Raw genomic sequence first — 23,983 nt, forward strand, 5'->3', positions numbered from 1 at the left:
GGCTGGGGCGCTCCTGCCACTCTTTGACAATGTAAGGCTCTGTGCCTCCAGCCATGGCCACTTGCTGCTGCCTGCAAACTTTGTGCCCTGTGCATTTTCAGGCCTGTGTCCAGATGGGTGTGAAGCAGCCGATGCTGAGGTCTCTTTTTCTTTCTTTCATACAGGATGATAGCCAGGTGCAGGTGTGCTCCATGTTCATCTTCCGAGAGATGCTGTATTTTTAGCCAGAAGAGGAAAAAAAGGCCCTGAAGTCACCCGTGCGCCAGAGCCTGCTCCCACTGTTCTTCCACTGCCATGACGAGAACCAGTTTGTGGCAGAGGTGAGGACTCAGCGGCTGCTGCTGGCCCCCTGGCTGGGGGGCTTGGCTGCCTCCTGCTCTGGCGCCTCGTGGGCTGCAGCCGCCTCCTGGCATTGGTACAGGGACGTGTGTGAGTCCTGGGCCCTGGGCTCTGGTGCCATCTCCAGGTCTCTGCTGCTCTCCAGGACTCCCGGCAAACGCTGCATTGTTCAGCCACATTCCTGCACAGGAAGGATCTCCAACACATGCTGCAGCTGGATCAGACCTGGAGGTTTGGCAAGGCCCTGGTAAGGACAGCCTGCAAGCCCCAGCCTCAGGCTGGAGAAGCCCCCTGACCGCACTGCTCAGCGAGTGCGGCCGGCAGCTGCGCCCCTGCCCAGTGCTGCAGCCAGGGCCGCCAGCCTGCGCCCCACACGCCGCTGCCTTCCCTGGGCCACGCGGGCTCTGCTCCAGCCTCCTGTGGGCCCGAGCCAGCGGGGCTGCAGGGCAGCACCGCGTCTCCCTGGGGAGCAGCCGGCCCTCTGCCCTCTCCCCTCGGGAGCTCCTGGCCAGCGGCTGCTGGCCGCGCCTCAGGGCTGTGCGGGCAGGGGAGGCCGGGGCTGGGCGCAGGCAGCACCCGGCCCAGGGGCTGAGCCCGCGCCAACCCTTCTCTCCTGCCGCTCTCTGAAGCTGGCAGAGGACAGGAGCCGAGCGGCCGAGCACCTGCGCCGGGCCCTGCGCTACGTGGAGAGCCCACAGGAGTCCCTGCGAGCGGCGGCGGTCAGGTTCATGGGTGAGTCCCGAACCCCGGCTCCCTCCCCGACCCGCCGCAGCTCGGCCCCAGCCCCGCCTGCTGCCCCGGCAGCGCCAGCCATGCCCTGGGGCGCCGTGGAGCCCCGCCTGGCCCGGGCATTGCTGCTGCCGCCCTCTGGCAGCCGTGCCCTGGGGCGGCAGCGTGCGGCAAGGGCCGGGCTGAGCCCTGCCGGGCCAGCAGCCCGTGTGGCCACAGCGCCGCTGGCAGGGAGCTGTGCGGCTGGGGCCGTGACAGGCTCTGTGTTCACAGGCATGGCCGGGCGGCACCTGAGGGGGCAGCAGCAAGAGCTGCAGCTGATCTGCACTGGTGAGTGAGGGCAGCGGGCTGACAGCGTGGGCTGCCGGGGGGAACTGCAAGCCCTGCCCCGGCTGTGGAGGGCTCTGCTCCCATGAGCAGAGCACACGGAGCTTTCAGGGCCCCGTGGGCCATTGGTGGCAGCAGCTTCGGGCTGATCCCCTTGCTCCCTGCTCCCTCCTGGCCATGGATAGAGCCGGCTGGGATGGCCCTTGCAGGGGGCTCTCCTGGGCTCCCCGCAGATCCGACTCTGACCGGGCCTCTGTTCCTCTCTCTTGCAGCCCTGGAATGCCTGACGGAGGATAGGAGCAGTGCCGTGTCACAGTTTGCACTTGAAACACTGCATGTCCTCCTGGCAATACAGTGTGGGCGATATTCCACCATTCAGAGGCTGCAAGATCAGCTGCACAGGGCATGGAGGACTGGGCCTCGCCTGTCGGGGCTCGGCTGCCTGCTCTGCTGGATGACTTAGGAGGAGAGCTGATCTGGGAGGCTGTCTTTGCTGGGGCAATCTGATCCAGGGGTAATTTTCCTTTTCTTTAAGATTTTTCCTTTCTTCATTTCCTAGCTAGGGTCTGGGCTTTGGCATAGCTGTGTCCCCTGCTGATTGTGAAGTGTGCCATCAGCTGCAGGGCTTTCTGGGCTAAAACTATCATCAAGTCACTTGGACTTGCTCTTTTTGGCCTCTAAAAGCTGGACCCAATTTCGGGGCAAATTTGGAGACTTCATCTATGGGTGGATGGAGCACCTAGGATTTTCCCAATTGCTGGGAATGGTTCTCCAGGTCCCTGGAGTATCCGGGGCCCTGGTAAGTTCCTGCTGCACACATGCCTTGGTAATGAGAAGCAAAGGAACCCAGAGCTTTTTGTGCTGCCTGTGTCACTGCACCAGGGTCATGGGATGGGAACACGCAGCCCTTGTGCTGGAGCTGAGCTGCTCTGCCCAGCACTGGTGGCTGCCATCCAAGCTGGTTTTGCTTGTCCTGGTTCCCTGACAGCTGGGGCCCTGGGCAGAGCCCTGAGAGGCTGGTCTGCCCCCAGGGAAGGAGAAGGAGCCCCTGGAGAAGCTGTACCGGGTGGGGATGCTGCTGCTGCTGCTGCTGCTGCTGCTGCTGCTTCTGCTGCTGCTGCTGGAGACAGCGAGGATGACATCAAGGATGACAAGCTCTTCCTCAGCCTGGCCACGGGAGGCTGAAGGTGATGGACTTTGATTCTGGCACCTTCTTCAAAGCCAAACTCCACAGGGAATTTGCAGATGAGTCCCCACCTGGGGAAATTCTGCCAGATTTGGGCATGACCCAGCATGGCGGGGAACCAAAGGCTCCCCCTTTGCTGGGGCAGATGCAACTCATTCTTCAGTCGCTGCCCAGCTGCTTTTGGCAGGGCTGGGGCATGGGCTGGGGTGGGCACGAAATGGGAGTGGCCTCCTGGCCCTGCCAACAGCCCCCAGCACCCACCGTGCCCCGGGCTGGGGCTCGGGCAGCCAGCCAGCCCAACACAAACAAAGCCCCATGGTGGGAGCAGAGGTGGGGCTCCAGAACCCGTGCTGGGGCTGCTTTGCTGTGTAGGCAAGGAAGGGCTTGGGCTGCTCCACTGCCCTTGTTTGCTTTGGGATCACCGTGATTTTGGAGGGCAGTGCAGGGGGGAAGAGAGAAAGTGTGGGCTTCCCTCACCCATGGCTGGGTTTTCCCCTACCATGTAGGGGTTCGGCCTTCCTCAAGACCCTGACAGAGATGGGAGTTTTTACTGTTTTTCTTGTTTTCCCTTTTTGTCTCTAATCTTTCTTCAATAATGTGTTGTTTGTTTTTCCAGAGGAAGCATTTGAGATGGTCCAGTGTGGATGGGGAAGTGCTGGGGAGCAGCTGTGGTGTGGATGGGCCGTGCCCTTGGAGAAGGCTGAGGCCATGGTTTGAGAGCAGCTTTTCTTGCAGCCGTGGCTGGCGTGAGGTGGGTCCTTGTGTGCTTGGCAGGGTAGGATCAGAGCTTATGGGAGATGGCAGCGAGCACAGGAGCATCCTGCTCTGGGCAGCTGCTGAGGGCTGGATGTGCCGTGGCTGGCTGCAGGCTGGGCACATGTGCTGCCCTCCTGCTCTGTGCCAAAGGCAGCAGGAATGGGCAGCTCTGGGCACAGCTCTGGGCACAGCCAGCATGGCCTGGGCACCGCAGGCCTTGGCACAAGGGGACAGGAGCCCTCAGCTGACAGGCGGTTTCTGCTTTCTCTCCTTGCAGCCGGGCTCTGCGGTTGCTGAGGCTGCTCTGGGCTCTGCCAGGGCTCTGCTGGGCTCAGCCCTGGGCCCAGCTGGGCTGGCTCTGCCCTCACATTGCTCTGACAGCTCTGCATCAGACGAGCCCGTTGTGAGCACAGCACATGAGCTTTCTGCTTTGGCAGGTGAGTGGGACTCTGCTGCAGGCCCAGAGATTGCAGCTGGGGACACACATGCAATTGGCAAGGACCCAAACTCTCCACAGTCCCAGCTGAACGCCTGGATCTGTACAGGGTGTTTTGTCTGTCCCATTCTTCCTTCTTTATTGGTTGGAATTGTGCAATTGCACTTTCTTCCTCCTCTAGAAGTGCCACGAGTGGGCCAAAGCTGGCGAGTGGGCCATGTTCCTGAGGCAGTGCAGTGTGGAACTGGTGAAGAGAATTGCCCTTCTGCACTTCCAAACCAGAGCAAAAAGCCAAAGTGGGACTTCGTGTCTCTATTAAATCCCTGACAGTTTCAACAGGAATATGCAGCTCCTTCCCAGGCTGAGAAGGAAGGTAATCTTCTTAAGGATTTGGGCTTTGACAGAGTTTCCATTCCCAGTCCTGCTTGGAGCTGGAAGGGCACAAAGCAATTTCCTCTTGCTTCGACCACAACTTCAAATACCAGTGTTGGAAACAAAGCCCAAAATATTTTAAAAGGCTTTTGAGGTCACAAATATGGATCCATGCCATCAGCACATTTAAAATGTAAATAACTGAGTTGTTTTTTTTAAAAGATCATTTACCTCTTAACGCAAAGAATGTAACTTGGAATTTATGTTTTGCTTTTTTTTTCAGTAACTGTATGTTATGTTTTCTCACTAACACTTGGATTTTATTCTTATCTTTTACAATTTATCAATTTTTTTTCCTTTTTCCTTTTTTTTTTCCTTTTAATAGAAAACATGTCCTATCAAAGGAATGTCCTTTGCTCCTGGTTCCCGGGTGGAGCAGCTCCCTTCCTGCTGGCTGAGCTGCTCAGGCAGAGCCCGGCAGCTCCTGGCCCTGCAGGGCTGAGGCTTTTCCCCGTTGCTGGGCACAGACTGATGGAGCAGCACTGCTGAACTCGGGCACACAGAGGGAGCAGCAGCAGCTGCCTTTGGCCACCTGAGGCTCCAAGGCCCAAACTCTGAGCAGCCAGGGCTGGAAGAGACTGGCAGGATCTGATCCCTGACTCTGGGCCAGGGCTGCACAAATGACCCCACAGCAGCAGCAGCAGCAGCAGCAGCAGCAGCAGCAGCAGCAGCAGCAGCAGCAGCAGCAGCAGCAGCAGCAGCAGCAGCAGCAGCAGCAGCAGCAGCAGCAGCAGCAGCAGCAGCAGCAGCAGCAGCAGCAGCAGCAGCAGCAGCAGCAGCAGCAGCAGCAGCAGCAGCAGCAGCAGCAGCAGCAGCAGCAGCAGCAGCAGCAGCAGCAGCAGCAGCAGCAGCAGCAGCAGCAGCAGCAGCAGCAGCAGCAGCAGCAGCAGCAGCAGCAGCAGCAGCAGCAGCAGCAGCAGCAGCAGCAGCAGCAGCAGCAGCAGCAGCAGCAGCAGCAGCAGCAGCAGCAGCAGCAGCAGCAGCAGCAGCAGCAGCAGCAGCAGCAGCAGCAGCAGCAGCAGCAGCAGCAGCAGCAGCAGCAGCAGCAGCAGCAGCAGCAGCAGCAGCAGCAGCAGCAGCAGCAGCAGCAGCAGCAGCAGCAGCAGCAGCAGCAGCAGCAGCAGCAGCAGCAGCAGCAGCAGCAGCAGCAGCAGCAGCAGCAGCAGCAGCAGCAGCAGCAGCAGCAGCAGCAGCAGCAGATGGAGCTGACTTTGAGCACAGCCCCTGCCCCTCTTCCATCCCGTGTGCAGCGGTGTCACAGCAGCCTGAGGCACCTGGGAGCCCCCAGTGCCAGCAGGGACTGGAGATGGCAGCCCTGGGCTCCTGGAGGCTGTGCAGGGAACGGAGCTGGGCACTCCCTGTGCATGGGGAGCTTCCAGATGGAAAAGGCTGCTGTGCCCAGGCAGCTGCAAGGGCACAGAAAGGAGGCTCTGGAGCACTGGATCTGTGCCAGTGCCACAGTCCTGGGCAGCAGCCAGCGAGCCCTGGGGGAACAGAGGGCACAGCACGAGGGACAGAACCAGGCAAGGGCAGAGACTGGAGAGAGCCAGGCCTGGGAGCAGGAGCAGCTGCTCCATTGCACTCTTGGAGAAAGCTCTTGGCTGGTTCAAAGCGCTGAAAGGCGTGAAGGGCAGAGAGGAGGCCACAGCAAACAATGCTCCTGTTTGCACAGCCTCCCCTCTCCGTGTCCCAGAAGGAATTGCATGGACTGTGTTCTTCTCTCCGAGCCGTCTCGTTCAGCATGAGCAGCTCAGCACCAGGAGCTGAAGCCTCAGGCCACAGGAGCTGGGCAAAAGGGAACTTTTGGAGCAAAGTAATGCTGCTAAAATAGACCCAGCTGGATGCAGTGGATATAATCATGGAATCACAGAATCCTTTTTGTTGGAAAAGCCCTCTGAGCTCACCCAGTGCAGCCGCTCACCCAGCAGTGCCAAGCCCAGAACTAAACCACGTCCCTGAAGTGCCAAGGCCTGGACACCAGCCCTGAGTGAGGCCTGGACAGCAGGCCCTGAGCCAAAGGTGGCCTCTGGATGAACCTTCCAAGCAAAGGTTATCTTTGTATCTGCTCCCTGATGAAATGTGCATGGTCATTAGCACTGTGGTAGATGTAGCCACTCCTTAGTGAAACACGTATTGACCTTTGTGTATTTAGAAGCCAGACAAGGCCATGAAATCTGACATCTGGCCTTGTTTGGGGCTGTATGGTCAAAGTCAGCTCCCTTGGTTCCTCCTTGAGCCCTGGCCAGGCTTTGGGAGGGACCCAAGAGGAGCATGAAAGCAGATGTTGCCACACTAGCAGTGCTGTCAGTTTGTTCATTCAGCACTGTCAGAGCTGGGCCCTCACCCAGTGGGGTCGGAGCCTCACCTGGGGCTGGAGGTGCCTGCAGGAATTCCCAGTGCCCAGGAGTGGCTCTGCAGCCCTTGGCTGTGACAGCTTCCCCAGCTGCTGTGTGGGTCTGGGGATGGTAAAGGCTGAGGGTAAATGCTGCTGGATCTTTCTTAATCAGTGCTGCAATCTTTGGTGGGGATGGTTGGGTGCATTGCTGAGCTGCTCCTTTTGTGATTCTTTGTTGCTCTGAACTGCAGGAAATGACACTGATTCCTTCAGCTGGAGTCTGTGTCTCTGGTGCTGACCCTGCCCACTGGTGAAACAAAACTGGCACAGTCTGGCCAGATGACAACAAAATGTCACTTGTTCAATGTCAATGTGAGAAATCAGTGCCATCAGAAATTGCCAGCTGGGAAGCCCTTCCCTGGAGTTCCCTGGCTCTGGAGTGGGCTGAGGTGGGAGCCCTGTGGGAGCAGTGGGGCAGTCGGGTGAAAGAAGCTGCACCCCTGGATGGCTTCAAATGAATCCAAAAATTGCAAATGGAAAAGGAAAAGACCTTGCGGGTTTGGGCAGACAAAGATGAATTTGTTGAGAGTACATAGGAAACAGCACCTTCAGAAGGAACAATTATTGTTGGAATGCTCCCGCATGGAGCAACAGAAGAAGGTTTTAATCCTGAGCTCAGATGCACTTGTGCAAGTGAAATATCAATATAATAAATAACTATATACGCACTTATAGGATAATAAGACCTTCATATTTATATTTATAGATTTAAGTAGATATGTCTGTATATCTATATTTTCATATCAATATGTACATATAATATAATATTAATGTGAAATTGTGCTGAAAATACTAATTTGGTATCTTTGGCTGCTCAGGGATGTAACACTAAATACCCTACAGAACAGGATTGGCCAGGCCCCTAATGTTAGTGGTCAACTTTGTGAGATTGTATACAATGGAAAAAGGAGGAAGGGAGGAAATTGGCTATTTTTACAGGGTTTGCTGATACTGTAATGCAGAGTGCTTTGTCCGTTCCTGTGAAAAATACAGTGATTTTGTCTGCAGGGTTTTTCATGTACCAGACTATGCACAAGCTGCAGGATTGGCTGTGTGGGTGAAGGGGTTGTTAAAAGAGCAGTTGAAAAAATGAGGAGATGGGAACCTTTGTCCATGGAGAACTCATCTCCCAGATGTGCTCCATGCCCTTCACAATGGCCCATTGGGGAAATGGAAACCCCCTGGCTGTGCACGGCTGCCCCAATTTGCAAATCCAGCCATGGGCAGTGAGACTTGGGCTGCCTGGGAAATTGTTCTGGCTGTGATGGCCCCTGGCAGGGCCAGCCCAGAGGCTGCAGGGCTGGGCCTTTATGCATTGGAATTCATTAGGATAAATTCAAAGCAAATGAGAGCTGTCAATACTGAAACAGGAATTCAGATTCCTCCAGGACACTTGGCTTTGGTAACTGCTCCCTTGGAGCTTGGCCTTGCAAAGTGGTCCTGTCATGGCAGGAGGAAATGATGCAGAATATCCAGGAGAAATTAAAGTAAATGTGTAAACAATAATGAACAAGATTGGATTATTCAACCCCATGACAGGGTAGCACAATTATTGATATTGGAATTTTAAGAACGATTGTGAAAAAAGGAGATCCAGCTCCAATCACCACCATTTGTGGAGATAAAGGGTTTGGATCCAGCAGCCCTAATAATGGAGCCAGAGTGTGGGTCTAGAGGCCAAATGGCCCTCCCGAGCCAGCTCAAGGAACAGCTCCTAGGAAAGACAACTTTTGAGTCCTGAAACCTTGGCAGGAACAATGGGAATGTGTCCCTGCAGCCAAGGATTCTGTGTGAGAACAAGGAGATATGCCAGGATATTGTTTCACGCACCCTGCCAGACCAGATCTCCCTGTTTGCCCCAAGGGCCCCTTTGGAAAATGCCCTGATCCACAGGGCTCCATGTGAATGAAGGCTGCTGTGACACTGAGAGACTTGCACAGGAATTCCATCCAGGAGCCTGGGTGCCCCTCAGGGACTGGGACCTGGCCCCTTCCAGCCAGAGGGGAAAGGGCCCCCCAAGCCTTGTCAGCCACAGACAGCATGGGAAAGCTGAACAGCAAAGGGCCTGGGGGCATTATTCTGGAATTAAAAAGGTGCCAGCTCCATGCACAACCGAATTCTTGTTCCTAATTGGAATGAAATTGAGAAAAAAGGATGAAGAACGGTGTCACTAAAGTACTACTGATGTCTGTAAGGTGTACCTTGAGAGTCAGCCAGAATCTTTGTCTGCCACACCTCTAGTGTTGCACCAAGGGGTTAATAATCAAAATGCAATGATAGGTTTTGATGGATTGCTAAGCTTCTTTTGTAATTCTTTGCTAATGATGATGTGCTTTGCTGAGCTTATCCTTCTGTAATTCTTTGCAGCTGTGCATGATATAAACGACACAATTCCTTCAGTTGGTGTCTGTGTCTTTGGTAGTGACCCTGCCCACTGGTGAAACAGGGCCCCCTCTTGCCTAGGTGTTACCTCTGAAGGCAAAAGCCCTCCCTCCAAAATTCCCCCCTTTCTGTTCCCACCCTTCATACCCTGAGCATGATGTCCTCTGGTCTGGGGTATGCCCGGGCTCAGTTGGGGTCCCCTGTCCTGGCTGTGTCCCTGCCCAGCTCCCCCGCAGCCCCAGCCCCTCCCCAGCATGGCTGGACGAGGGGCAGGACAGGCCTTGGCTGTGCTGCAGCTCAGCAAGAACAAAACCATCTCTGCGTGCCCAGCCCTGTGCTCAGCACCCAGCCCAGCAGTGTCTCAGTGCCAGGGGCTGTGCCCTCAGTCCCTGCCAGGGGTTTCCATGGCAACTGCCAGGACAGGTGACCCAGGTGTCCCCCCCCAGTGCCGGTTGCCATGGAAACAGTGCCCAGCCCTGCCCCTTTCTGTCTGGCTGACCTGGCCTTTGGCCCTGGCAGTGCCGGTGGCTGCTGGTTCCTGGTGCCTGAGCGGCCAGCGCGGCACAGGGCAGGTGGCCATGGCACAGCCCCCAGCAAGGGATCCCCTCTGGCTCTGGGCATTGACACCAGCCCTGAGCAAGGGCCCAGGGCAGCTTTCCATGGCCACCAACCATCACAACGGCTCCGGGCATTGGTTGCCGTGGCACCACACAAAGGAACGGGTCCCCGTGGCCATTGCCATGGCACCTGGTGGCACCAACGAGTGTCACTGCAATTGTACCTGGAACAGCCCTGGCACCATTTGTCCTGAGGGTTGCCATGGCAGCTGAGGGCAACAACAGCTGGTGCTCTGCAAGGGCCCTGGGGGAGACGGGAAGGAGCAGCAGAGCATGGGCTGATCCATCCCCAGTGCGCTGGACAGCCCAGGGCAGCGTCCCAGAGCGTCCTCATGGAGCTGCCAACAACATCCCCCCTCTGCAGCCCTGGCCTCTCCCCCAGCTCACACAGGTGCCCCAACCTTGCACGCACAGACACGGCAGCACTGGCTCAGCAGCCCCTGTTTGCATTGCACAGAGCAAGGGGAGCACCCCCATGCTGTTGTTGTGGGGACATGAACCTGAGAGAGCACAAATGCCATCAGCCCCTGGGGCCAGCAAGGGCTGGGGGACACCAGGGAAACCACTCAGCTTTGTCCTGGCCTCTGCAGTCAGCCAGAAAGTTTGTTCCCATCAGCTGGGAGTTCCCTGTCCCACTGGAGACGCTGTTGCTCAGAGCCACGGCTGCCTGGCAGCCACAGCCAAACTGTCCTGACCATTTTCTGGGCTTCACCTTTGCTTTCTTTACTCTTCCTGATACAGATGTCTTCCCATTTCCCAACCCTGTTCCCTCCCCTGCAAACAGCTCATCCCTACTTGCCCTTTCCTCTCTGGCCCCACTCCCCATTGCAGTTCCTGACTTGGCCCCGTGGGTGTTGTTATTATATTTCTAGAGTCCCATACTGTTTCTAAAGTCCCATATTTCTCAAGTCCCATACCTCCTCTCCACAGTGTTTTCTTATAGCTAAAGACCTACATAGCACAGACTCCTCCTTCTGTATGTTTGTCCTTCTTAGTCAGGGCACCCACAAGGCTCTCCCTGACTGGCCAACCCACCCCCCCTTTTATCCCAGTTATCTTCACTAGCCACAGCTGCAGCCCAATGAAGGACATTGCAGCTGCAACCCATCAAGAACAACTGGGGCTTACCTGGGCAAGGCCTATACCCAGACATTCAAGTACAGTACACATATTTTACTAGGACACAAAAGCCACCTATACTATATATGGGAATGTCCCTTGAGCAGTAGGATCATCCTACAACTGCTGCAGGAATTGTCTGCAGGCTCCTGCAGTGCCTGGTGCTGCTCCCTTGCCAGCGGCACCTCAGGCCAGGGGGGCACATCTGGGCTGCTGTGTCTGGCTCTGGGGCTCCCTGTTCTGGGCAGTGAGGAGGAGCTGCAGAGGCTCTGCAGGACTGACAGGATGGGCTTTGGGGCTGGCAGGAGAAGCTGAGGGACCTGGGCTGCTGGAGCTGCTGAACAGGAGGCCCAGGGCTCATCTTGTGACTGCTTCAAGGGTGGCTTCGGAGAATCCCAGAATCAGCAAGCCTGGAACAGGCCATGGAGATCATTAAGTCCACCCTGTGCTCTGACACCACCTTGTCTCCCCTGAGCCTCCTCCAGGGTAAACAACCCCAGCTCCCTCAGCCACTTCTCACAGCTCTTGTGCTCCAGACCCCTCCCCAGCCTTGTTGCCCTTCTCTGGACATGCTCCAGCCCTTCCATGTCCTTCCTAAATTGGGGGCCCCAGAACTGCAAACAGCACTTGAGGCGCTGCCCAAGCAGTGCTGAGCACAGGGGAACAATCCCTGCCCTGCTCCTGCTGGCCACACCATTCCTAATCCAGGCCAGGAGACATTGGCCTGCTTGCCCACCTGGGCACACTGCTGCCTCATGTCCAGCCTGTTGTCCATCAGTCCCTGCAGGTCCCTTTCTGCCTGGCTGCTCTCCAGCCACTCTGTCCCCAGCCTGTAGCGCTGCAAGGGTTGTTGTGGCCAAAGTGCAGGGCCCAGCACTTGGACTTGTTAAACGTGACCTTGTTGGATTTGGGTCCTGGATCCAGTCTGTCCAGGGCCCTCTGCAGAGCCCTCCTACCCTCCAGCAGATCCACACTCACACTCAGATGGTGTCATCTGCAAATTTGCTGATGCTGGACTCAGTCCCCTCATGCAGATCATCAGTGCAGATATTGAAATCCACGCTGGCTGGCTCTGATCCCTCAGCCATCCTGTGGGTGTCCTATTATGGCACTCAAGGTGATCTGTTCCATAACCTTGCTGGGCACCAAGGTCAGGCTGACAGGCCTGGAGTTCCCCAGCTCCTCCTTCCAGCCCTTCTTGGGATGGGCTCACACTGGCACCTCCAGTCCTCTGGGCCCTCCCTGCTGAGCCAGCACTGATGGTAAATGATGGAGAGCAGCTTGGGGAGCTCATCCACAGCTCCCTCATCCCCCTGGGATGGATCCCATCCAATCCCATACACCTGTGATAATCTGAGTGGCTCAGCAGGTCATCAACTCCTTCCTCCTGGATTACAGGGGGCTGTTCTGCTCCCTGTGCCCATCCACCAGCTCAGGAGAACACTTGTCCTGTGGACAGCCTGTCCTAATATTGAAAATTGAGAGAAAGAAGATGTTAAGTAGCTCTGCCTTCTCCTTATCTTTAGTTACTATATTCCCCACTGCATCCAATAAAGAGTAGAGGTTCTCCTTATCCCATGTTTGGTTATTAATTTAATTGTGGAAACATTGTCTATTTTTTTTTCACAGGAGTGGTCAGGTTAAACTCTAATTGAGCTTTCACCTCTTAACTTTTTTTCTGCACGACTTTACAACATCCTTAAACATTTCCTAAGCTGCTTGACCTTCTGTCCAAAGTTGATGCACCTCTTGTTACCCTTGAGTTCCCACAAAATCTCCACGCCCAGCCAGGCCAGTCATTTTCCTCACTAGCTCATCTTTTGCCACACTGGGACAGGCTGCTCCTTCCCCCTTATGATTACTTTCTTGAAATGTGTCCATCCTTCCTGGACCCCTTTGTTTTTCAGGGATTTTTTTCTAATAAAAAAAAATCAGGGCCTGATTCATTATTCCCCAAATCTGCATCTTAAATAGGCCAAAGTCTGCCCTTCCTAATTCCAGGGTAGAAGTTTTGTTGCTGCCCCTCCTTCTTTCACAGAACATTGAAAACTTGATTATTTCATGGTCACTGTGCCCCAGGCAGCCTCCGAGCCCCACATCTGCCACCAGCCCTTCTCTGTTTGTGAACAGCAGCAGACAGAGCTTTCCTTGGCAGTGGGAGTGTTACCAAAAATTCAGTAAAATAGAAAACTCCTTAACACCAATGCAGCATTAAAAAGCAGCATTATATATTCAGGGGGATGCACGGGGGACAGCTCCTCCCAAAGCCCTGCAGGCTGAGTAAAGGAAAGTTTCTGTTTATATTCTGTATTTTGCATACATATTCATTAATTGTCCCAGACTAAATTTACATCTGATAATCATTTTCCCCAAATCATTAATGTATTTCCCCTCCCCTGTTTTCCTGGGGGTCTCTCTGGTGGGGCTTGGTGGTCGTGGACCCCGATATTCCAGTGGGCCTGGCTGAGCTGGCAGGACACTGAGGCTGCTGAACTTCCAGTTCCCCTTCTCACACAATGGGCATTGTGTGGTTTCCACAGGCCTGGGGTTGTGGAGAACAAGCTTCAGGTGTCAGCTCACCTGGTGGAGATAACTGATCATCTGGTAACATGAGGTCACAGAGTGGGCTGTGATATCACAGAGCAGACTGTGACATCCCAGAGGGGCTGTGTGACATTAGAGAATGGTCTGTGACATCACAGGGCAGGTGTCTGACATTACAGTGCAGACAATGACATCACAGACTCTGGTATGATATCAGAGAGCAGCTCTGTGACATCAGAGAGGGGTCTGTGACATCACATAGAAGGCTGTGACATCACAGAGCAGGCTGTGACATCACAGAGGAGCTGTGTGACATCCCAGCAGGGCTGTGTCAGGTCACTGGGTTGGTCACTCTGCCCCAGCTCCCCCTCACAGTTTCTCCCAACAAGTCCAATGCTGTCCATGCCCAGCAGGGTCCCTGTCCCCCGGGATCCCCCCAGCCCACCTGGAGCCACAGCCTCCACCAAAGGATGTTCCACAGGATCCACCTCAGAGCCTGACATGGGGACAAGGGGCCAGGGCTGTGTGACCAGGACATCAAGGACGGGGATTATTCAGGTCACTGTGGCCTGGGTGTGGCTGCCCAGGGCAGGAAAGATGTCTGGCAGCTGGAGCAGGGTCTGGGAAGGGCCTCCAAGGTGGGGCTGGAGCCCTTGGGCTGTGAGCAGAGGCTGAGGGAGCTAGGCTTGTCCAGCCTGGAGCAGGGAAGGCTGAGGGGCTCCTCATCCCAGCCTGGCAGTGCCAGCAAGGAGGGGATGGAGAACACAGAGCCAGGCTCTTCACCAGGGGGCCTGGTGGGAGACAATGGGTAGAAGGGTTGGATGACGGAAGTGTTGGGGAGGGGGTAGGGACAAAGTGTGATTGATTGTCAGGGATGAGGAGTTTCGATTTTCATATCTGTTCAAAATGCATTAGAAGGTGTTGGAGGCAAATATAAATTGGACATTGCTGATATCAACCTAAACTGGAAAAGACAACTGAACAGGACAAAACAGTTCTCTCTTCATTGTTTTCAATAAAGTATATTCATTTTGAATACACTTCTGCAATGTGTATTCTGTGACTAATTAACCACAGATGAATTAAAAACTTGAATGATTCCCAGAGACTTGTCTTGTTTGGGTATTCTGAAAAAATATTTATGAGCTTTTCTAACTGAATTCCTGAACTGAAAACTCAAGAAAGAAGAGGCCTCTGGTGCAGTAAAATTCATCATCAGCCTCCAAGTGGCTTAGGATACATCCCCATAAGAGCAGCAATGAACAGAAATGGGCACAGCTTTGTGGCTGCCCCAGCTCTGGGATGGGCCCTTGGCCTGGAGCAGGAGTAGCCCTTGAGGGCCCCAAGGCTGGGGCTTTTGTGCTGCCCTGGGCAGATGGGATGGCAGCAGGGGCTGCAGAGCTCTCAGCTCCTCAGGCAGAGGGGAGCAGGGCAGCCAGGGAGCCTCCTTTGGCCTTGGTAAAGCACCATCCCCCATTGCTGGGGCTGAGTCCTGTGGCAGCTGCAGCTGCTGCTGTGCCCTTGCCAGGGGCTGAGGCCGTGGGGCCAGTGGCCAGAGCAGCCTGGCCTGAGCAGAGCTGTGGGGGCAGAACCAGCTGGGCTGGGCTGGGGTGAGGCCCTTGGTGCTGCCCAGAGCTCAGGGCAGCTGGCAGAGCTTGCAGGGAGCTGGGCTGGGCTCAGAGAGCCTGGCCCAGAAACCATCAGTGTCCATCTCAGCCTGGCTGAGCGTGCAGGGGCAGGACTAATGCCAGGCCTTGTGGGGCAGGGGCAGCACCTGTGCAAGGCATTGCAAACAGGCAAGTGGCCCAGCGAGGAGGCTGCTCTGTGCCCTTGGTGGCATGGACAGAGCAGGGAGGGGGCCCAGGACATTTGTCAGTGCCAGCCTCTGCACCCAGCCCTTGGCAGCCCTGGCTGCTGAGCCCAGCTTTGGCTTGGGCTGAATTTGGCTGTGGCCCAGCTCCATCCTCCTGCGGGGCTCAGGGCCTGTTCCCGGCCATGGCCAGCCCTGGCTGCCTCTCTGCTGGCCCAGAGGCCAGCACAGCCCGGGGCAGGGCTGTCTGTGCAGCCCCACAGGTGTCATGGGCTCTGCAGGAGCTGGCAGAGGCTGCCCAGCAGGGAGGCCATGGGGCACAGAGCCCCAAGGCTGCTGTGGGCACCACAGCACAGGGGCCATTCCCAGCCGCAATGCTCCTGGCCTGGGCTGGGCCTGCACAGGGGCTGGGCCACCATGGCTGGGCCAGCACAGGGCCACAAAGGGGCCACGCAGCCGCTGCCGGGGCTGACAGCAAGGCCAGGCACACACAGGGAATTGCTGAGCATGGCCTGCACTGGCCAGGCCTGACTGTGCCAAAGGCAGAGCTCAGCTGCCCTTGGGGGCTGCAGGAACAGTCCAGAGCCCAAAGAGCCTCCATGGCTGTGCTGGAGACCAAGGCTGCAGCAGGGAAATGCAGGGCTGCTGCGGGATTGGGCAGGCATTGAATTCCAGCACACACCTCAGCTCTCTGATGATCCCAGCACTATGCTGGGCCCTGTTCCAGACTGGAGCAGAGCAGATGTTGATGGGAAAGGAGCCCTGCGGGTCTGTCAGGGACCTGCAGCTTGCAAGGTGCTCTACTCTCCCTCAGGTGCTCTTGGAGCGATCCAATCCCAGCTGGGCACCTCAGGGCACAAGTGTCCCTGCCTGTTCATGGGCACTCAACTGATGTCTGCCTGGAAATGGGCACAGGTTTCAATACCTGTTAGTTTCATAATATACAGACAAATCTTTATTATCTGGGTCATTTGAGTAGTTTTAAGAAATGGCCAAGTTCTCCCACCGGATACGTGGTTTTCATGGAAGTGTAGTGACGGCATGAGTAAAAATGATCTTCCCCTTTACTTTTGCCACCGATATTCAGTCTAATATTTAATCTCCCTTTTCCATCCGGTTTGTCCAGCTCTTCTGGTTAAATGGTCATGTCTAAGGACATCTCTTCACTCAGCCAGCTGGATCTATGTTTTTCCCATTGCTCCCAGATTTCCTCCTCCAAATGCTCTCTGGTCATTCAAGTGCCTCTCGACTGACTGGTCTCATTCTTTCAGCTTCAGCAAGTTTCCCAATATTTCTAGTTCAAATAAATATCACATTAGTAAATATCTTAATTATCTTTATATCTATCACAGAATTTCTTTTTCTTATGTCCTTGTCTAAAACTGTTCCCGTACAGAAATCCCTGGGGGATGGTGGACATGTCTGATGCTGCTGGGACATACCAGAGAGCTGAGAAAAGAGCTGTGATGGTTATTGAACTTTTCAAATGTTCAACTTCTGTTTATTGGCAAGAAACCTTTCTGTGCCTGTGAGTGTCACCAGCCCCTGAGCCCAAAAGGCACAAACCTGATGAGTTGTGGTTCCCATTGCAGGGGCTGAACTTGGACCTTGGATCTGCACAGGAGAGCTCTTCATCCCCTTTCTCTGTTTTCTTCCCTTTGGGCATGGATGGAGCTCCTGACTTCAGCATGTGATTCGTGTGTGCAAAGAGCAAATCTGGGCAGAATCGGGGCAGGCAGGGTTTGGGGGGACCTTGGGATCTGTGCTGGGCACAGAAGGCGTTTTACATTGCTCTGAGGCTTTCTACTGTGGAAAGCAGATTTAATATCCAAGTAGAAGAATAACTTTTGCATTTGATGGAGCTGTGTCTTCCCTTGGTTTTGTTGGCTGACAAGAAATGAACATCCCTCTGTGTCTCAGGCAGCTCCTTCTCCAAGGAAAGCAGGTGGGTGTTGGAGCCAAGGAGCTGAAAGCTGCAGGTGCAGCCTGGCCTGGAGGGGGCTTAGATTTGCACAAGGCTGCTCTGAGTGCCAGGGCTTGGATGGGGGAAATGGTGGGGTGGGGGTAGAGACAGAGTCTGATTGATTGTCAGCCATGAAGGGTCTTGATGTTCATATCCATTCAAACTGCATGAGAAGGTACTTGGATTCAATGCCAAAGTTAATTGCTATTAACTGGGGAAAAAAAAAAAACAACTAAACAGGACCTCAAAAATGTTTTTTCACTATCTTTTTATATAGAACATATTCAGTTGAATGCACTTTTGAAATCTCTCTTATTAACCACACAAGATTTGGAAACTCAAATTAAATGACTCCCAGAGGCTTGGCTTGTTAAGGTGTTCTGCATGGTTATGAGCCCTGGGACACTGAATTCCTGCACTCAAGAGCTGAAGGCTGAACAAGCCTCTGAAGCAGGAAAATTCAGCAGCAGCCTCCAAGTTGCTGAGGATGTCAGCAGCCCCCACTGAGGCCATCCCTGCACAGAGACCATGGGGGAATGGGCAGACAAGGAGAGTGTCCCTGGGGCTGGGGCAGCACAACTCAGAGGCACCAGGGGCTCCAGCTGGGAAATGGAGTGTGGAATGTGGCTGGGAAAGCCCTGCCTGGGCTGGGCCAAGCAGGACAGACATGCCCTGACTCCCATGCCCCCAAACAATTCTCTCAATGAGACATTTGAAAGGAATTACAGTTATTTGTGTCCTCTGAGTTGGATGTACTGGAGAAATACCTACAAGAGATTCTCAGGAGCTCAAAACAAGCAAACAGCCTTTACTGAGGTCTTTAGAAAATCAGAGAAACTTTGGCAAAAGTTTAAATATGACAGTCAATCAAAAACAAACACTTCTCAAAGCATTAACTTGGGCCATTCAACTTCACTAACTGTAAGCCCATTAAATTTTAAGTTAATCAAATTTTGCAAGGAGCCAGAAATAGAAGAAGTAGATACACAAAGAGAGAAAGACAAATAAGATACAGAGAAGCACCCACACCCAGATTCTAGTGTTGTTCAGATGGAAATTCCAAGAGGAGGTAGGGTCAAGATGTGTGCTTGCCTTGTGGTCAGCCTTAAATACCCCTTGGTTTTCCTAGGCCCTTCCCCCAGGTGGGACTTGGGCTCATTTGGTCCCTCAGGAGCTGCGCTGGGGCTGCAGAGGTGGCGGTGGAGCATTGCCTGTGCTGTGCCAGGGACTGGTAGACACTGCTGGGCTGGGATAGAGGCTCTGGGGGGATTGGGGTTCCAGGGCAGGGCAGGGCTGGGGTTCCAGGGCAGGGCAAGACTGGACCAGCCCCTTCTTCCCCCACACAAAATATTTTGAGCCAACAATCTCCCCCAGTCTGTCACAGTAGGCAATGTTGGTGGAAACCAAATTTGGCCGTGGGCACCTGGCCAAGAAGGACATTTCCTTTCCATGGGAAGGAAAGCACAAAGCCTTCGCCAGGGTTTTGGGGCCAGATGAGAGGTGACCCTTGTGAAACCACTGCCAGAGAGACTTGGCCTGGCAATATTGCTATAGGAACAATGCCTGGATATAAGGCAATTTGGTGGTGAAATCCCAGTTCTGGTCATGGGTGCCTGGAGGAGAAGGACAGTTCTTTCTCATAGGGAAGGAAAGCACAGAGCCCCAGTGTTCCATTAGCAGATGAGAAGTGACCTTCAACATGCCAAGGTCAGTTGGACCACTCAGGCAGTTTATGGGAGGCCAAACAAGTCAGACATGCTCTGTGTCCCCTTGGTTTTAAGAGGCCCCATAATGTCACAATGGTGCCTTGATTCCATGGGGTCCAGCAGTGTCATAATGGACCCTTGGTTCAGTGGAGTCACACAATGTCAAATTGCCCCCCAGGTACCAGAAGGCTCCAAGTGTCACAATGGTCCCAAGGATTCCATGAGGCCTTGCAGTGTCACAATGGTCTCTGTGGTTCCACAGGCCCCACAAAGTCACATGACTCTTCTGTTCCATGATCCTGCAATGTCACAATGGACCTTTGGACCCTGGGGGTTTGTGGTATCACAATGGTCTCCTTTGGCTCCACAGCGTCACAATGTACCCTTGATGACAGGAGGCCCCTCTGTGTCACCCTGGAGCTTTGGTTCCATGCAGCCCTGCAGCGTCACAATCAACCCTTGATTCAATGGAGTTCCACAATGTCACAATGGCCCCTTGGTTCCATGCATCCCTGCTGAGTCACAGTGGTCTCCTTTGGTTGCCCAGTGTCACAATGGACCACTGATGACACGAGGACCTGCAATGTCACAATGAATGTTGGGTTCCATGCAGCCCTGCAGTGTCAGAAAGGCCTCTTGGTTTCATGAGGCCCCACAGTATCACAATGGTCCCTTGGTTCCATGGCCCTGTGCTGCTGCATTCCCCCCCCCACACACTTCTCAGGCCGCCCTGCCAGCTGAGAAATGTTCCTTGGGCTTTGGCCTTGGCCAACAGCCCCAGGCTCAGCTCCTCTGCAGCTCATCACAAACACTGTCTGCTCCAGGCACTGCTGCTGCCCAACCAGCCCCTGGTTTCTGTAGAAGCAGCTCTGGGAACTGTTTTTGTTACCTCAGTGGCACAACATCCCTGTTCTCACAGTTCCAAAGAAAGGTGTTGATGCCAAGTGCGGCAAGGATGAACCATTGCTGGGACTGAAGCCCCTCTCTTGGGGCCCTGCAAACAGCACTCCAAAAGGAGCCCTTGGAGCTCTCCTGGGCTAGCGACTCTCTCTGAGTGGGGCCTCTCCCAGCTGAGAACTCTCCCATTTGCTGCACTCAGGGATCCCCAACAACAAAGGAGCCTGGGCCGATCCCCCCACTCCTCCAGGCTAAACGCCTCAGCCTCTGGGGACATGCCAAAGTATCCACAGGGAGCATTTCCTGCTCTCAGGGGAATTCCTCCCAGGCGCCTTGCACTGACTCTTTGTGTCTGTGTGCACACAGGAGTGCCTGTGCTGAGGAAAGTGGCAGAAACACTGCTGTCTGAGGGGTTTGAGAGCCTTGGATAGCTGAGATATCCAGATATCCGTAAGTGAGGTTAAGGTCTAAGCTAAGTTAAATGCTGCTAAGAATTGTTCTTTTTCTAAATTGTAATGTTTAATATAAGTTATAAGCTAAGTTGAATATTGTTAAATGTTATTCCTCTGTTAAATTGCAAAGTCATAGCTTTTAAGTTAGGTTAAATCCTGTTAAGTGCTGTTCTTTTGCTAAACTGTGAAGTTTAAGGCGTCAGTTAGGGTTAAGGTATAAGTTAAGTCCTGTTAAGTTTGAGCTCTGTTAAGCTTTTGGGCTGTATTCCTTTTATCCTTGCCCTCACTGTCCTTTTGTCGCACACACACACAGGGACAGTTCTTGGTCCATTTCTGGTTTGATTGCCTGGATTGTGTTTGGTTTTGTTGTTGCTTTGTTTCCTTGGTGTTCCTGAAGTGTCCAGTCAGGAGCAGAGGGACTCCCACCAAGGAACTTTGTGGTGCTGTCACTTTATATTAAATCTAGTTTTTGCTGATCCCTTGCCAGAGATTTTTTCAGCGCTCTCAAGCCCTTGTTTGTAACAGGGTGAAGGAGCCCTGGCCCAGGCTCTGGCCCTGGGAGACACGGGGACACTTCCGGGGGGTCCCTGTCCCCCTGTGCCACCCCCAGGGCCCCGGCTCCCCGTCCCCGTGTCAGGCTCTGGGCTCGATCTCGTGGAACATCCTCTGGGGGAGGCTGCGGGGCCAGGGGTGGGGGGACCAAGGGGGACAGGGGACCCTGCTGTGCAGAGCAGGGTTGGACTGTTCTGGGGGGAGCTGTGAGGAGGGCCGGGGCAGAGTGACCTCCCCAGGGACTTCACACAGCTGCTCTGTCATGCAACAGAGACCCCTGTGATGTCACACAGCCCTCTCTGTGACCTCACACAGCCTCCTGTGATATTTTACAACCTTCCGCAATGTTATTCAGCCCCCTTTGATGTCACGCTGTGATGTGATACAACTGCTCTGTGATGTCACAGAAGACACTATGATGTCACAAAGTCACCCTGTGATGTCCCTGTCTGTTCTTTGGTGTCACAGCCTGCTCTATCATGTTACACAGCCACCTTGTGATGTCACAACCCACTCTCTGTTGCCACAGAACCACACTCTGTGATGGCAGTGTGCTCACACACTACTCTGTGACATGGCAGCCATCTCTGTGTTGCTGTAGAGCACAACACAGTACAGTAATAGAGGACTCCATCAGAAGGGCGAAAGAGAGATTTTATTAAACCAACATAGCTTTCATAGTTCCTCCAGATATTGACACCCCTCTAACACATATACAGTGCCCATTGGTCATAAAAGAGAAACAAAGTTCTCAGTAGACACCCAGAGAGCCATGTCACTGTTGAGCCAGCGAGAGTCCATATCTCCCAACTTTCTCTCCTTCTCTGGTTCCTCTGTGGTGTTCCTTGGTGTTCCTTCAGGAGAGATATAGGGCTTCTCCTTATCTTCAGGAGGCCCTGCTAGCTCACAAGGACAGCACAGAATGTCTTTCCCACAATTCCCCCTTTTTCTATTTGACCAGCAAATAATACTGCTAAGGACTTCTGCAGGGCCCTTGCAAAAATCTAAGCAGATGGAGGATCCATTCTTCACTCACTTACAGATAACCAACTTCTATCAACTCCACAACACATACCCTCACAATCGTAAGATTCATATACAAACAAAACACACAAAGACAGATCTTCAAATACTGTTACAGACCTCGCAATTTCCAGATAACACATTTGTAGCAGAATTACACTTTCACCTCCAATCAAATAACTTTCTCCCACATAGAGTCAGAGACCAAGTCATTTGCCTAGTCACCACTCAGAACTAAGTACTATCCACTTAACCTTGCAACTGGTTGCTGCTATCATAACGGGCAACCAACTTAGTTGCTCAAAGTGTGGACTTCAGCCATTAGTTCAACCCCTATGCAAAAGCAACACTTCTCCCTTAGGTACATCAAATTCCCCTATTTTGGGACCATCGGTGCTCTGCAAAAGGAAGTGGTACAAGGCACAGTTCTCAGTACTACAAACCTCTCTATAAGAGAATTCAAGAAAATGAAGCAAAAGTAACGTCCACTAACTTGACTTTTGGAATTTCGATGTAAGCCTATAACTACCCTTACACTGTCTTGAATTACCATCTTTACCACACAGTCCTTCAGGGTCTATGCTTCCATCTACTTAATAACCAATACAATTACCTATTCATTTTGTTCCCACTGTAGAACCATTCATCCTGTCCTTTTCTGTGTGCTCCAAATAAGGTTTGACACAATGGACAGAGACCCATCGAGGGCCATTTTCTGTTAAAACACATGCATATCCTCTTCCCCATGATACTAATTCTACTGGGCCAGTCCATTTTCCTGTAATTAAATCTTTTGTCCAAACCTTAATACCTTTCTTAAAGTTTGGCTGTTTTGAATTCAAAGACGAAAAATGGTAGAACATAGGAGAGACTTGTAAGTCAGGTAAAGGACACAAAAAGTTTAAGACATAAATGGCTTTGTCTAATCTCACTTGAGGCCATTCCTTCTGCATTCCCCCTTTTTGTTTTTGCACCTGGCACTTCAACACACCATGAGCATGCTCAATAATTTCTTGGCCTGTCGAAGCATGAGGGATACCAGTAGAATGACCAACACCCCAAGCATTAAAAAACACTTGCAATTTCTTTGAAACATACGCCAGGCAATTATCTGTCTTTACATGTGATGGAACACCTAAGATGGAAAAGGCGTGGCAAAAATGACAAATAACATCCCAAGCTGTTTTATCTGACAATGCTGAGGCAACCACGGCATGAGAAAAGGTGTCAGTTGTGACGTGAACATACTTTAAATGACCAAATTCAGGCATTTTTGTAACATCTGTTTGCCATTCTTGCAAAGGGAGTAAGCCTCTAGGATTAGTGTCGTAATATTGTGAGACATGAGACATATGACAATCAGGGCAAGAAGAAATAATTGACTTTGCTTCACTATGTGATAATTTAAATTGCTGCTGTAGTGCCTGAGCACCCTGATGAAAAAATTGGTGAGATAGAACAGCTTGCTGTAACACATTAGGCACAGTTTTTACTGCTGAGGCAGCCACATAGGCGTTACCTTCCACAAAGAATCCAGGTAGCGATGTATGGCTACGAATATGCATAATAAAATAAGAATGCTTTCGGTTACGAATAACAGTCCACAATTTCAACAACATGACAAATAATGGTTTCTCCTTTACATTGTACAACACAGCTTGATCCAACTGCTTTACTAAATTAGCAACATAAACCGAGTCAGTAACTATATTTACGGGGCTAGGAAATAAGGTAAACGCCAAAAGTACGGAACAAAGTTCAATTAACAGAGGAGACCGTTGTTGAACCATTACTTTATGTTCCCAGTGGTCATCTTTCTTCCAGGCTACAGCAGCCTTTCCAGTTCTTCCAGATCCATCCGTAAAAACTGTTGTGCCTTCCACTGGTACTGAAGAGTAAAGTTGTTTTCCCTGAAAAAGGAATCTCCTTAGTGAAATTCAAAATAGGATGAGATGGTAAATGATATGCTATTTGACCTGTAAAGGAAGATACAGCAGATTGCAGCTCGTGATTATTTCGAAAACACCACTCAAAATACCATTGCTGTACTGGTATGATAATAGTTACAGGATCACAACCTAGGATTTCATGGCAGCGTCTGTGACCTTAGATAATGATGTCTGCAAAAAGCTCATACAGACCTGGAGCGGTTTTTCGTGACCTGAAAGACAAAAATATCCACTCCAAAATATGCAATTTATCTTCCCATTTGTGATTCCATTGACACAACAATCCACATGGTATTTCATTATCTCTCAAAATCAACAATTGCACATCAACAGAAACATCCATCCTGGTGACAAATTTAGATGTTAAGG

The 23,983-nt window shown here is 52.8% G+C and overlaps 1 pseudogene; it reads left to right on the forward strand.

Annotated features, from left to right (window-relative positions):
* Positions 1–23,983, forward strand: part of LOC134432789 (zinc finger protein 665-like) — a 172,592-nt pseudogene that overhangs the window by 132,514 nt on the left and 16,095 nt on the right.

Source organism: Melospiza melodia (genome assembly GCF_035770615.1).
Source record: "Melospiza melodia melodia isolate bMelMel2 chromosome 7 unlocalized genomic scaffold, bMelMel2.pri SUPER_7_unloc_1, whole genome shotgun sequence".
NCBI classification, from domain to species: Eukaryota; Metazoa; Chordata; class Aves; order Passeriformes; family Passerellidae; genus Melospiza; species Melospiza melodia.